The 13,551-nt window shown below is 40.6% G+C and overlaps 1 pseudogene; it reads left to right on the forward strand.

The window, feature by feature from the left end:
* Window positions 1–632: 632 nt before the first annotated feature.
* The window catches only part of LOC115670815 (oligopeptide transporter 1-like), a 32,318-nt pseudogene continuing 19,399 nt past the window's right edge, over window positions 633–13,551 (forward strand).

The following is a 13,551-nucleotide window of genomic DNA, read 5'->3' on the forward strand; positions in this document are numbered from 1 at the left end:
TAAAGCCGAACCACTATAAAGATCTGTGTGCAGTATTATCTATCCCTAAACTTTCATTTATTATTGCTGATATTATACTGCATACATATTTGTCAAACAAGTTCGTCAGAACATCATCTTAGTCATTAGACGCAATCATCTGACGACAATAAGTTTGTCATACGCATCCATCTGATATTGTTCATATGAGTTGTTGACCTCAACTATATTCATTCCACACGTTTAAATCATTCAATTTGTAAAATCACCTATTCACCCCCCTCTAGGTGATAAAACTAACCGTAACAGCAGGGTTAGACCATGAGTCGATTCCCGAATTGTGCATAGGTCAACTATTCGATTAGGATGGGCAATTGAGTGTCGGGAAATGCGCTCGACTAGAGTACTCGACCATAAGAATCGATGCGGGACGACCTTACGCCGTCACGTAGACATGGTCACGAGCCGATTTTGGCCCGGAACCAGCTCAGGTCGAACCCGGGACCGGCCCGTTGACCGGGCCCGAGGTTCGGAACCGGAACCGGCCCGTGGCCTACGGGCCCGGTTGCAGTTCCAATAATTTTGGAACCGGCTCGGAACAGGCGGTTCCGGGCCCGATTCCAAAAAAAAAAACCCACCTCCTCCAGTCCTCCATGCCTTCCTTTCCCACCAGTGACCAGTCCCTCATCCGTCACTTCCGCTCCACCCTCTCCTCCTCCGTCTACACCCCTCTCCACCACTCCCACCCCCTCTCCGCCGCCGCCGCCCCCTCCGCCTCCCTCCTCCTCATGCCCTCCCCGGTCCTCCCACCCTTCCCTCCCTTACACGGCGTCAAGCTCGTGACCCACTTCCCCGGCAACTCCTCCGCGCCGAACCCCGCCGGGGTCCACGCCCGTCTTCGTCCTCTTCAGCCTCCTCACCGGCCAGCCCCTCGCCACCGCGGACGCCACCGTATTGACCCTGTACCGCACCGCCTGCGTCTCGGGCCTCGCCTCCGAGCTCCTCTTGCGGACCGACAGCAAGGTCCTCGTCATGGTCGGTCCCTCCTTCCCCCCTCTCCCCTGCGCCTCCTCAGGTCCTCCCCTTTTCTCCTCCGCCCGCCCCCCGTCTTCCCAGATCTGACCCTCGCCACCGTCACCGCTGTCGCCCCCACCCATGGCCGCAGCCGCCGACGCCGATGCCCCCTCCTCCTCCCCCCTCGCTACCCTATGCCTCATCTCCTTTTCTCCTCCTCCCCCCTCGAACCGGAACAGGCCGGAGCCGGAACCGGCCCGGAACCGCCGGTTCCTGAACCGTGGCCATGTCTACCGTCACGGGTCAATTAGTGAATGATTATGGATCGATTCGACAAGAGTATACTTAGTCGGATTGCAGGTGATTCCGCACAATCATTATATTAAACCCGAACGATCCTAAGCTAATTTCACAAGACCACGTGCCCCAGGTAAATAAGTCAATTACGCACGATTACATGACAACCGAGAATGATCTATTGATTGACGAGACTCGAATATGGATTGATTGACGAATCAACCATAAGTCATGCTAGCGACACCCAATAGACCGCCTTACTCGAATAGGCTGTATTAGGAGCACTTCATATTGAAGTTTAGCCACGAGCCTTGGTTAGGTTATAGGTTTTCGATTAAGGATAGTTCAGAGACTTTCATTTCCGGTTTAGTCGAGATAGAACCCCGGGAATAGTTTTGGGCCCCGAAACTTTGAACAAAGTAATTATTGGGCCGAGAATGGAAGCCCACAAGTAGGCCGCCCAAGTGGATCAAGATGGGCCTCATGCCCAAGGCCAAAGCCCTATGGGCCCAAGGAAAGCCCATTAACCTTTTCAAGCCCATTTCTCTTCAAATTGGGCCCGTTCAAGCCCAAGCCCAAGTGAATAGTGCTCGTGAATAGTGACAATGGCTGAAATTACCATTTTGCCCCTAAGTCTTTTAGAAGCCATCATTAGCTTGTCTTATAAGATCAATTTCTAGCCATTAATCTTGGCTTGTTGGGCAAGAGTTGATCTTAGCCATCCATCTTTGGGTGTGTCTTGCAAGACAAGTTAGCCTTCTCTCTCTCTCTCTCTCTCTCTCTCTCTCTCTCTCTCTCTCTCTCTCTCTCTCTCTCTCTCTCTCTCTCTCCCCTTGTTCGGCTCCCCTCTTCACCGCCCCCTCCCTCTCCCTTTTTCCTCTTGTTTTGTTTAGTACCGCCACCACCATCGTGCGCCCTTGCCGCCCCCGAGCTGTGCATAGCCGTGCGCCGCCGTCCGCCTCACGCCGGACCGCCGTGAGCTGCGCCTCACCCCTCACCGAGCCACCCTTGTTGCTATCCAACAGCCACCCGTGAGACTCATTTCCCGCACCGCCACCCGTGCCGTTCCGGATCAAGCCACGCGTAGCCCTCGCCGCCGCCGTCGCACCGGTGTCATCAGAATCGTGTTCGGGTGATAAGTGGACTTGATAGGTTATCGAGAAAATGTGATAAGCTATCATTAAAGGGATGATAAGTTATCGGGCATTTGTTGATAAGCTATCGACGAAATGGATGATAAGTTATCACGAGAGAGCGATAAGTTATCGGTTTTATTTGATAAGTTATCACAATAGGGCGATAAGTGATTGTTATATGTGGTTTGTACTTGAATTGTGTAATAATTTTGTGTATATTTCATGTGCTTTAGAGCTTGTTATGCCATGAAATGTGATTGCCCATTTTATAAACCTTGAATGTTGTTTTTAAAGAAAGGTTTTATGGACATATAAGTGGAAATTCCTGAGGTGTCGGGTTTATATGTCCGGTTTTATGAGTTAAATGGGGCAAGGATGTTTAAAAAGGAAATCGTGCAAAGGTTGATGGGTTGATTGTGCGTATGTGATCACGTGTGAATTTATTCCTGTATTTTTACGTGTGAAAGTTGCGGTACTTTGTTGTGTGAGCACGAACCACGTTTGCATTTAGCTAAATACTGAGATATAAATGAGTGGTGTGGTTATTGTGCTCGTATAATCACATAAAGGAACCGGCTGTTTTGAGGGAGAACACCTTTTGAGGTTGTCCTCATGGATAGAGGAGCTAGGTTAACCCCCTACCTTTTGTGGTTGTAATCGGGAAGATCTGCGTGGCGGACTTATAATATATTAATTCTTGATGTACTGCTATTAATGTGTGTGTATATATATATTTGTTGTATGTTTTCTAGTCTATCCCTATCCCTCCTGTTGTTGTTCGGAGATATTGTGCTTCCGCATATGCATAATTGAAAGTTAAAATAAGTGGGTCGGCGACGCGTCCTGGGACATCGCAATTCCACGACCAAGGAAGGATGTTCGCGCTCTCCAGGGTTCGGGGCGTGACAGAAGCTTATTGAACAAAATGATTAGAAATTGATGAAATGTTTATCTTCTGGGATATGATTATAAATTGTTCCCTCGCGGTTTGATTAGATTAGTTTTTTAATAATCTAAATATACCTCATATTAATGGTTTCATTAAAACAACTAGGATTAATAGATTAACAAATAATTGGAAATAAAATTAGTAACTTTCGGCTAAGATATAAAAAGAAAGGTTAATAATACCATGAAAAATCCCAAACTCGTACCATTGTGACAATTTTACCCCAAATTAATTTTTTGATCAAGAAAAACCCCAAACTAAAACACCTGTAATAAATTTATCCCAAACTAATTTTTTGATCACCAAAAACCTCAAACTGGTACATTTGTCATAAACTGATGCGCCTGTGACAAACGGAGGGTAAAACATAAAATTGGTACATCCGTCATTTGTCGCGTGTCATTTAACAAAGCAATTTGACATTAACATTTAACAGAAATAAATTGAGGGTAAATTTGTCATAGATATACCAGTTTGGGGTTTTTGGTGATAAAAAAATTAGTTTGGAGAAAAATTGTCACAAGCGTACCAGTTTGGGGTTTTTTGCGGTATTAACCCAAAAAAAGAATTGACATTACCCATTCATGACTCAGCTCTCGTCGTAATTATTTGAAAGAAAAAGAATCTCATGAGAAAAAAAAGAGTATCAATCAAGATGGAATAATAAATAATAAATAATAAAGAATTAAAGATCCTTTTAATTTATTAAATATAATATTTAGATGTATTAAATAAAATAGGGCCTAATATCCTAAAAAAAACCTTCGATTTTTGCTTCAGTCCTAATTCTATCCTAAACTTTTTTTGTCTCATTAAAAAACCCCAAACTTTAGGTCCAATCACAATTCTACCCTAAACTTTTTTTGTCTCGTAAAAAACCTAAATTATAGGTCAATTTCCAATTCTATCCTAAACTTTTTTGGTCTAATAAAAAACCCCACCTTTAGTTCTAGATCCAATATTATCCTAAATTTTTTGTTTCTCATAAGAAATTACCAACTTTTACTTGAGTCTCAAATTTGTCTCCATTAACCTTCCGTTCAAAATCGATCTTATGATCTTGCGTGGCAATTTCACGTCATTACTTTAGTTTTTCCCCAAATTTCAGATCTAGGAAAACGTCTTTTGGAGAGGGAAAATTGTTCAAAAAGTCCTACACCTATTGTACGGCGGTCAATCAAGTCCTAAACCTTTCGATTTTGTCTATTCAGTTCTAAACCTTTTGAAAAGTTGTCAATTCAATCCTAAACCTTTCAATTGTGTCAATTTAGTCCTAAACATTTTTACGATTTGCCAATTTAGTCAAAAACCTTTTAATGAATGCCAATTTAGTCTTTCTAATTAATTTTGGTCGGAAATCGCTAACGTGGTGGTCCAGTCAACACCAGTCGTCTTACGTGGTGTTGACGTAGATAAATTTTTATTTTTTAAAAAGAATTCCGAAATTTGTATAGATTTTTTCTTTTCTTTTCTTTTTCCCCTTCTTCTTAATTAAGCCGCCGGCCCTCCGTAGCCCTTGCCAGGCCATCACCAACCACAGCGAGGGCGGGTGAGGGCCGCGACGCCCTCACCCAGAGGCCGGCGAGGGTCGCTAGCCCTTGCCCGTCGCCGGCTCAATGAAGAAAATAGGAGAGAAAGAAAAGAAAAGAATAAAAAATAAGAAAAATCAATAAAAATTTCAGAATTTTTTTAAAAAAATAAAAAATGATATATATCAGTGCCATGTAGGATGGCAGGCGCTGACTGGACTGCTCATCAACGATTTTTGGCCATAATTAGCTGAAATGACTAAATTGGCAATTCGTTAAAAGGTTTAGGACTAAATTGGTAAATTATAAAAAAATTTATGACTAAATTGGCACAATCTAAAGGTTTAAGACTGAATCGGCAAAATTGAAAGATTTATGACTAAATTGGCCGCTATACAATAGGCTTAGGACCTTTTGGACAATTTTCCCCTTTTGGAGATAAATTTCCATATTAGCCCAAACAATGTCTTCTTAGATTTGAAATTTGGTAAAAACTAGAGTAATTAGTGTTGACACCTAATTTTTAGCCGACTCGCCTTCAAAAAAAAAAAAAATTCGTGATTAGGGTTCCGATCGCGACAGAACCCGTTTCTCGTACAAAAAGTGCCGTTTTTTAATTCTGTTTGTTGGCCTAGCTTCTATAGACGGTTTACCATTCATTTCATACAAAAACCCGTAAAGTCAAACAGTTGACTTTCGAGTTGACTTTTTGGTCAACCATTTGACTTTTTGGTCAACCCAGGGTCAAATTGGGGCTTTTCGCATAAAAAGATTCCTTTCAAATCCAATTTCACTTTAAAAGTGGAAATTTCAGAAAAATTCAAAGATTTGATCATTAAATCAAGCTCCTAGTGAAAAATCAACTAGGATTTGACTTTTGGTCAAACATTTGACCAAAAAATCGAAAAATACAAAAATTCAAAAATCATCTTATTTTACATTCAATCTGACTTTGGCATTTGAAATTTTGCAAAAATTGATTAAGAACATATTTTTTCCCAATTTGCGGAAATAGATTCGGAATCGGCCAAAAACAAAATTTCTTTCATTTTGTTCATATTTTAGCTTGGTTCCTTTTACGACATTTGATCCAGAGGTCATCATAAGATTACTCGTGCGACCAATTTTGTGAATCGGCACTTTGAAATGAAAACCCCCAATTTTAGCCCTAATTAGGGGCTTGAACTAATCGTTCACGATTCGCGAATGGTTGATATCATTTGACTCGTTTTTGTGAGATAAACACGAATCCGAAGTCAATTTTGCGAAATTGATTTGAGAACTCTCCAATTTTTAGATTTTTCAAAAAAGTTCTCGGATTTTGTGAAATTACAAAAATGCCCCTAATCAAGTCCTTAATTGCAAAATTAATTGAGACTGTTGATGAGATTAAATCGTGACCATTCAAATTAGCACATGTTAAATGAGGTCTTTGTTTAACCTCTAAGAAAAAGATAAGCACAAATCTTGACCGTCGAATCACACCGACGGCCGAGATTGAGTCTTGAGAAGGGTATATAACCCATTTTCCCTCCAAAACCGGGCTTTCCAGGTCGACCTGGTCAACCCGACACGACTCGAGAACCCATCTTCTTTGCCCGACGTTCACGTCAGCGCCGACCGACCAAAAGTGGCCGGATGGACTGAATTGGCACAATTGCAAAAGGTTTCGGACTGAATTTACAAAAAAAAAAAAGGTTTAGGATTGAATTGGCACAATTGCAATAGGTTTAGGACTTTTTTGGTAAATTTTCCCTATCTCACCCACTTAAAGGGCGAATCGCATCCTAGAGACCATTCTTAGAGGTTGTTTCTACTTAATCCTGCATTATGGATTTTAAGCGTTCTGTGAACGTTCATACTGTAAAAGCAAATATGTCTCAAAATGCACGATCGCAACACCCGACTTTCGGTTGTGGACTAAATTAATTCATTAAAAGTGATAAAGTGATTCTTTACGCATCTTCCCCACGCCACATAGTCGAAAGCTCATCCATCTAAATTAAATGCTAGCAGACCAATACTCTCCTCACTTGTGCATATTAGTATTGGTAGGTGGTTTTACCCAGAGGCAACATTCTTGAGAAGAGCAAGTATACAGTGATTATTCGGATGAAGGGGCTTCAAACTGATCTTAGAAATGATGGCGGGAATTGTGGTTGAAGGTGCAAAGTCTGCCGAAAAATTATCCGGTAAACTCCTGGCCCATCACCACCGAAAGCATTTACATTTGCTGTTATGGTTTTGTGACTGAATGCTACTAACTTACCACGCAGGAGGAGACGGAATAACAGATGATTGCCTCATCGAAGAGGTGCGCCTCACGGTTCCACTGACGGATGACCCATCGCTGCCCGTCTGGACATTCAGGACATGGGTTCTCGGCGTGGCCTCGTGCGTGATCTTGTGCTTCACCAACCAATTCTTCAGCTATCGGACTAACCAATACTGCATTTCGGCAATTTTAGCACAAATTGTTACACTTCCCCTAGGACGATTGATGGCCGCAACTCTCCCTTCGAGGCCGATCCAGGTCTTGTTCATGAGATGAGGGTTCTCACTAAATCCAGGACCTTTCAATTTGAAAGAATATGTCATGATCACCATCTTTGCCAACCTTGGGTCGCGCGGAGCTTATGCAGTGCAAATTTTCACAATTACCAAGATTCTCTATCACGGAAGCATCTATATTATTACAGCCTTCATGCTGTTACAGACGACTTATGCACTTCAATTTCTTCATGTTATATAGTTACTATCATTCCTTACTTGCTCATTCCTCTATATATAATTGTCTTCTTACCGAATGAATTTCATATGCATGTGACACGGCCCAAGGGAACGAAGGGCTCCGAGCCCATCCGTGAAAGATATATGGCGTCTTACGTGTATGGGACGTGACCCATTCGTGCATGGAACGTGGCCGATTCGTGCATGGGACGTGTGTTAACACCTGATTTTTAGCTCATTGTTTTTTTCATTTTTTCAAAAATCTCAAAATTAGGATTAGGAATCTTGGCCAAACCTAGAAACCTATTTTTAGACCAAAAATAATATTTTTAGCATTTTCCTGAGTTTTTCTTTAATTTCTTTTAGTCAAAATGAGTGAGAAAATCAAGAAAAATAGCAAATGAAATCTGAAAATTCCATAAAAATAGTCATTAGTCTTATTTTAAATCCAATTTCATTAATGCAACATCAATTTTGAAAATTTTCAATCGGGTATGTGTTTTTCCCAAAATTGGGCAAAATCAAACCCGAATTAAACCAAAAATGCAATTAAATCTTTTCTAGTCATTTTTAAGTCATAGTGTCTTCACAAAAAATGATTCTGGGATCTTGAATTACATGATGGTCGGTCCAATTGCACAATTTGATAAAGAAATCAGAAAAATCCAAAATTCAATTGAAAATTAGGAATTTTGAGCCCAAATTGGGAATCGTGCCCAATTCGAATTTGTCGAACCATGAGACCATCTTTTCTAGGGTTAATCACATGTGTGTAATTCAATTTTGGCACCAATATTGCCTAATCAGGTCATTAAGATATTGAATTGAACAAAACCCTATTAACCCGAGTACAAAAATTTAAAAATCTTAGACATGATTATGACAAAAATTGGGGACAATCACATATTTGGGTTCAAAATGTGACGAGAAATTCAATTTTGGGGTTTAATTTTGAAAATTGGATCAAAACCGTGCTTAATTTGCGAATTTAGTCAAAACCGAGCTTTCCAGGTCGACCGGGTCAACCCGACCCAACCAGGGAACCCATCTTCTTCGCCCGACGTCCACGTCAACGCCGGCTGACCAAAAGTGGCCGGATGGACTGAATTGGCACAATTGCAAAAGGTTGAGGACTGAATAGGCAAAAAAAAAGTTTAGGATTGAATTGGCACAATTGCAATAGGTTTAGGATTGTTTTGGTAATTTTCCCGATCTCACCCACTTAAAGGGCGAGTCGCATCCTAGAGACCATTCTGAAAGGTTGTTTCTACTTAATCCTGGATTATGGATTTTAAGCGTTCTCTAAACGCTCATACTGTAAAAGCAAATATGTCTCAAAATGCACGATCGCAACAACCGACTTTCTGTTGTGGACTAAATTGATTCTTTAAAAGTGATAAATTGATTCATTACGCATCTTCCCCACGCCACTTAGTCGACAGCTCATCCATCTAAATTAAATGCTAGCGGACCAATACTCTCCTCACTTGTGCATATTAGTATTGGTTGGTGGTTTTACCAGATGCAACATTCTTGAAAAGAGCAAGTATACAGAGATTATTCGGACGAAGGGGCTTCAAACTGATCTTAGAAAGGATGGCGGGAATCGTGGTTGAAAGTGCACAGTCTGCCGAAAAATTGACCAGTAAGTTCCTTGCCCATCACCACCGAAAGCATTTACATTTGCTGTTATGGTTTTGTGACTGAATGCTACTAACTTACCACACAGGAGGAGACGGAATAATAGATGATTACCACACACGGTTCCACTGATGGATGACCCATCGCTGCTCGTCTTGACATTCAGGACATTAGTTTTCGGCGTGGCCTCAAGCGTGATCTTGTGCTTAACCAACCAATTCTTCAGCTATCGGACTAACCAATACCGCATTTCGGCAATTTTAGCACAAATTGTTACAGTTCCCCTGGGGCGATTGATGGCCGCAACACTCCCTTCGAGACCGATTCAGGTCCCGTTCATGAGATGGGCGTTCTCACTAAATCCAGGACCTTTCAATTTGAAACAACATGTCCTGATCACCATCTTTGCCAACCTTGGGTCGCGCGGAGCCTGTGCAGTGCAAATTTTCACAATTACCAAGGTTCTCTATCACGAAAGCATCTATATTTTTACAGCCTTCATGCTATTACAAATGACTCATGCACTTCAATTTCTTCATGTTATATAGTTAATATATTTCCTTACTTGCTCGTTCCTCTATATTTAATTGTCTTCTTACCGAATGAATTTCAGATACTTGTGACACAGCCCAAGGGAACGAAGGGCCCCGAGCCCATCCGTGAACGATATATGGCGTCTTACGTGCATTGGACGTGACCCATTCGTGCATGGGACGTGTGTTAACTCTTGATTTTTAGGTCATTTTTTTTTCATATTTTCAAAAATCTCAAAATTAGGATTAGGAATCTTGGACAAACCTAGAAATCTATTTCTACACCAAAAATAATATTTTTACCATTTTCTTGAGTTTTTCTTTAATTTCATTTAGTCAAAATGAGTGAAAAAATCAAGAAAAATAGTAAATGGAATCAGAAAATTCCATAAAAATAGTCATTAGTCTTATTTTAAATCTAATTTCATTAATACATCAATAATTTTGAAAATTTTGAATCGGGTATGTGTTTTTCCCAAAATTGGGCAAAATCAAACCCGAATTAAACCAAAAATGCAATTAAATCTTGTCTAGTCATTTTTAAGTCATAGTGTCTTCACAAAAAATTATTCTGGGATCTTGAATTACATGATGGTCGGTCCAATTGCACAATTTGTTAAAGAAATTAGAAAACCCCAAAATTCAATTGAAAATTAGGAATTTTGAGCCCAAATTGGGAATCGTGCCCAATTCGAATTTGTCGAACCATGAGACCATCATTTCTAGGGTTAATCAGATTTGTGTAATTCAATTTTGCACCAATTTTACCTAATCAGGTCATTAAGCTATTGAATTGAACACAACCCTATTAACCCCAGTACAAAAATTTAAAAATCTTAGACGTGATTATGACAAAAATTGGGGAAAATCACATATTCGGGTGCAAAAGGTGATGAGAAATTCAATTTTGGGGTTTAATTTTGAAAATAGGATCAAAACCGAGCTTAATTTACGAATTTAGTCAAAACCGGGCTTTCCTGGTCGATCGGGTCAACCCGACCCGATCGGGGAACCCATCTTCTTCGCCCGACGTCCACATTAACGCCGGCCGACCAAAAGTGGCCGGATGGACTGAATTGGCACAATTGCAAAAGGTTTAGGACTGAATTGGCAACAAAAAAAAGGTTTAGGATTGAATTGGCACAATTACAATAGGTTTTGGACTTTTTTGGTAGTTTTCCCTATCTCACCCACTTAAAGGGCGAGTCGCGCCGTAGAGACCATTCTTAGAGGTTGTTTCTACTTAATCCTGCATTATGGATTTTAAGAGTTTTATGAACGTTCATACTGTAAAAGCAAATATGTATCAAAATGCACGAACGCAACAACCGACTTTCTGTTATGGACTAAATTGATTCATTAAAAGTGATAGAGTGATTCATTACGCATCTTCCCCACGCCACTTAGTCGAAAGCTCATCCATCTAAATTAAATGCTAGCAGACCAATACTCTCCTCACTTGTGCATATTAGAATTGATAGGTGGTTTTACCCAGAGGCAACATTCTTGAGAAGAGCAAGTATACAGTGATTATTCGGACGAAGGGGCTTCAAACTGATCTTAGAAAGGATGGCAGGAATCGTGGTTGAAGGTGCAGAGTCTGCCGAAAAATTGTCCAGTAAGCTCCTCGCCCATCACCACCGAAAGCATTTACATTTGTTGTTATGGTTTTGTGACTGAATGCTACTAACTTACCACGCAGGAGGAGACGGAATAACAGACGATTGCCCCATCGAAGAGGTGCGCCTCACGGTTCCACTGACGGATGACCCATCGCTACCCGTCCTGGCATTCAGGACATGGGTTCTCGGCGTGGCCTCGTGCGTGATCTTGTGCTTCACCAACCAATTCTTCAGCTATCGGACTAACCAATACCGCATTTCGGCAATTTTAGCAAAAATTGTTACACTTCCCCTGGGACGATTGATGGCCGCAACACTCCCTTCGAGGCCGATCCAGGTCCTGTTCATGAGATGGGCGTTCTCACTAAATCCAGGACCTTTCAATTTGAAAAAACATGTCCCGTTCACCATCTTTGCCAACCTTGGGTCGCGCGGAGCCTGTGCAGTGCAAATTTTCACAATTACCAAGGTTCTCTATCACGGAAGCATCCATATTATTACAGCCTTCATGCTGTTACAGACGACTCCGGCACTTCAATTTCTTCATGTTATATAGTTACTATCCTTCCTTACTTGCTCATTCCCCTATATATAATTGTCTTCTTACCGAATGAATTTCATATGCATGTGACACAGCCCAAGGGAACGAAGGGGTCCGAGCCCATCCGTGAACGATATATGGCGTCTTACGTGCATGGGACGTGACCTATTCGTGTATGGGACGTGATCCATTCGTGCATGGGACGTGTGTTAACACCTGATTTTTAGCTTATTATTTTTTTCATATTTTTAAAAATCTCAAAATTAGGATTAGAAATCTTGGCTAAACCCAGAAACCTATTCCTAGATCAAAAATAATTTTTTAGGCATTTTCCTGAGATTTTCTTTAATTTCTTTTAGTCAAAATGAGTGAGAAAATCAAGAAAAATAGCAAATGGAATCAGAAAATTCCATAAAAATAGTCATTAGTTTTATTTTAAATCCAATTTCATTAATGCATCATCAATTTTGAAAATTTTCAATCGGGTATGTGTTTTTCCCAAAATTGGGCAAAATCAATCGCGAATTAAACCAAAAATGCAATTAAATCTTTTCTAGTCATTTTTAAGTCATAGTGTCTTCACAAAAAATGATTTTGGGATCTTGAATTACATGATGGTCAGTCCAATTGCACAATTTGTGAAAGAAATCACAAAACCCCAAAATTCAATTGAAAATTAGGATTTTTGAGCCCAAATTGGGAATCGTGCCCAATTCGAAATTGTCGAACAATGAGACCATCATTTCTACGGTTAATCAGATGTGTGTAATTCAATTTTGGCATCAATTTTGCCTAATTAGGTCATTAAGATATTGAATTGAACAAAACCCTATTAACCCGAGTACAAAAATTCAAAAATCTTAGACATGATTATGACAAAAATTGGGGAAAATTAGATATTTGGGTTCAAAATTTGATGAAGAATTCAATTTTGGGGTTAAATTTTAAAAATTGGATCAAAACCGAGCTTAATTTACGAATTTAGTCAAAACCGGGCTTTCCAGGTCGACCTAGTCAACCTGACCCGACCCGAGAACCCATCTTCTTCGCCCGGCGTCGACGTCAGCGCCGGCCGGCCAAAAGTAGCCGGATGGACTGAATTGGCACAATTGAAAAATGTTTAGGACTGAATAGGAAAAAAAAAGGTTTAGGATTGAATTGGCACAATTGCAATAGGTTTAGGATTTTTTTGATAATTTTCCCTATCTTACCCACTTAAAGGGCGAGTCGCATCCTAGAGACCATTCTTAAAGGTTGTTTCTACTTAATCCTGCATTATGGATTTTAAGCATTCTATGAACGTTCATACTATAAAAGCAAATATGTCTCAAATTGCACGATCGCAACAACCGACTTTCTGTTGTGGACTAAATTGATTCTTTAAAAGTGATAAAGTGATTCATTACGCATCTTCCCCACGCCACTTAGTCGAAAGTTCATCCATCTAAATTAAATGTTAGTGGACCAATACTCTCCTCACTTGTGCATATTAGTATTGGTAGGTGGTTTTACCAGAGGCAACATTCTTGAGAAGAGCAAGTATACAGTGACTATTCGGACGAAGGGGCTTCAAACTGATC

Source organism: Syzygium oleosum, unplaced genomic scaffold (genome assembly GCF_021117445.2).
Source record: "Syzygium oleosum isolate NSW1041296 unplaced genomic scaffold, Sole_v2.1 Sole_v2.05, whole genome shotgun sequence".
Classification (NCBI taxonomy): domain Eukaryota; kingdom Viridiplantae; phylum Streptophyta; class Magnoliopsida; order Myrtales; family Myrtaceae; genus Syzygium; species Syzygium oleosum.